Below are 2,909 nucleotides of genomic sequence, written 5' to 3' on the forward strand. Positions count from 1 at the left end.
ATACGGTTCCCGACCAAAGTGTGTGACAATTTCCGCGCCTACCGAAACTTGGCATTTGCTTGACATTCCCGATGTCATGTATGGAGGTCGTCTGCCGACACACACTTCCCTTAGGCGGAACGTGAAAGCTTGTTGCCGGATCCGTCTCTTAGCCAAGTACCTTTTTGACACCCAAAGCCGACCACTTGCATCATACAAAAACTTAGACCGACCTTAGGTTGAGAACTTTGCATGTCGCATTCATGTTCATGATTAGTGTGACAACGTGCTTCTTGTGCATTGTGTGGGCGTCTTTGCACGCGTGAATGGCTAACCTCGAGTTCTAGCTTGCCAAAACCAATTAGCCTTCAACTAGGAAACCAAACCCCTAGGAGCATCATTCAAACATCATGCATCTAAATCGCCGATTTTAGGGTCTTTAGGAGTGTCACTCCATTTGATTCAAAACCCTTTAACACGCCTCACGCACAAATGCCAAACTCAAAGTTCAATCCAACGGCGTCATAATGCCGGATTTTCGAGTCAAAATTCCAACTGTCAAATTCAAAAGTTCAATCCAACGGCGTCATAATGCCGGATTTTCGAGTCAAATTCCAAGTTTCGAATTAAAAAATTCAATCCAACGGCGTCATAATGCCGTATTTTCCATTTCGAATTCCAAGTTCAAAATGCAATCCAACGGCGTCATAATGCCGGATTTTCTATTTTCAAAACCTCAAATCTCCAAGTCAAGTCCAAATCCAACGGCGTCATAATGCCGGATTTTCTAGTCCAAATTCCAAGTTTCAAAGTTCAATCCAAAATTTCTAGTCCAAAATCTCAATTCTGAAGTCCAAATCCAACGGCGTCATAATGCCGGATTTCCTAGTCTTCAAGCTTCAAGTTCAAATTCAAACTTTCTAGTCCAAAACTTCAATTTTCAAACACAACCCAACGACGCCATAATGCCGGATTTTCTAGTCCAAATTTCGAGTTTCAAGTTCCAAGTCAAGACCTAATCCAACGGCGCCTTAATGCCGGATTTTCTAGTCCAAATTTCAAACTTCAAACTTCAAAGTCAAAAACCACAAATCCAACGGCGCCATGCCGGATTTTCTATTTCAAACACTCAAGTCTTCAAGCATCAAAGTCAAGTTGCCAATTCCAAGTCTCAAAACCTCAAAGTTCAAATGCCAAAGTTCATGACCGGCATAATTCCAACTTTTCGACTCCTATTTTCAAACCTCAAATTCCATGTCAATCTTTCGAATTTCAAGTCCTATGCTCAAAACTTCAAATTCCAAATACATGCCGTCGTAATGTCGACCTCAAGCTCGAAGTTCAAAAATTCCAAACCTTCAAATTTCAAATCCTACACTCCAAGTCCACGACGGCATAATGACGGACTGTCAAGTTCCCAAATTCAACGCCTCAAATCCACGGCGACATAATGACGGATTTTCCAAATACGAAGCTTCATGTTCTACATACAAAATGCATCCCTTTACATTTCAAAATTCAAACTTCGAGTCAAACTGAAAATTTAATCGGGTTGAAAATCCCCTTAAATAATACAAGTTCAAATCCATGGGTTGAAAATCCCCTGAACTAATACAAGTTCTAATTCGACGGGTTGAAACTCTTCAGAAATAATACAAGTTCAAGATTCCATCTACGGGTTGAAAATCCTCTAAAATAATACAAATTCCAATGGGTTGAAATTCCCTTCAAATGCTCCAAGTCCAATGGGTTGAAACTCCCCCAAAATATTGACGGGTTGAGATTCCTTTTAAATAATACAAAATCAATCTCTTTCGATCGGGTTGAAATTCCCTTCAAATATTCCAAGTTCAATGGGTCGAAATTCAATTTCCTAGTACAAGTCCAATTTCCACGTCCTAGGGCAAGTTGAAATCCCCTTCAAATAAGTCGAATTTCCTATAGATCGAAATACTCTCTTTCGACATTTCAAGTTCTAGTACAAGAGCCAACTTTCACAAAAGAATGAACGCTCCTCTCAAACATTTCCAACGGGTTGCAAATCCCGAATACAAGTACAAAATCCAAAATCCCGAATCTTCGGAGTGACACTTAAAGTCAAGTCTAGGTGTCATTCATCGCATGCATATCATAGCATGTGTCGGGAAGTCCAAGGTCTAAGATTGTCTGGTGTGTCCTAACTAGGAGTTCAAAGATCCGGTGGGTTCGCCGAAGAGGGGAGAGGTTGAAAAGAACTCCAGCAGCCCTAGCCTCCCGCATAGCCGGTGCCGAGCAAGCAGCCAGATCATCTCCTACAAATCAGACTCCCAGCCCCATTCAAGGAACAGTTCAAATGTCTGCCTCTGAACAACTCGCTCAACTCCTAGCGGCTTTCGCCAACCTCAGTGCCAATGTGGAGAGCATAAGCAACCGATTGGGTGTCGTGGAACAGGGTGCGCCCACTGATGACTTAACCAAGAAGATCGAGAGTCTTGTCAGCAAGGTTGCCAATCAAGAGAACTATTTTGACACCTCAATGGAGGACAACCTCAAGGGGAAGGATAATCTGCCAGACAAATTCTCCGCCAATGACATTCCAAAGTTCAAATCAACTAACAATCCCAAGTACCATCTCAAGAACTTCAGAGCTATAATGGCCATCAAGGGGGTCGAACTTGAGCTATACCCAGTGGTATTCCCTATGTCTCTGGAACCTGTCTGCCAGAAATGGTACTATTCACTCAAGGAACATCAAACGAGTACCTGGGAGGCAGTTGCTCGAGCATTTATGGAGCAATATCAGCCGAACATTCAGCTGCAAACTACTCTAAGGGAACTAGAAGTTCTCAGGCAAGGGCCTCAGGAAGGCTTTACTACTTACCTCAACCGGTGGAGGGAAATGACATCCCAAATGGTAACCCGGCCATCCGAGAGAGAGTTAGTCAAGATTT

The sequence above is a fragment of the Spinacia oleracea genome, chromosome 5 (genome assembly GCF_020520425.1).
Source record: "Spinacia oleracea cultivar Varoflay chromosome 5, BTI_SOV_V1, whole genome shotgun sequence".
Lineage (NCBI taxonomy): Eukaryota > Viridiplantae > Streptophyta > Magnoliopsida > Caryophyllales > Amaranthaceae > Spinacia > Spinacia oleracea.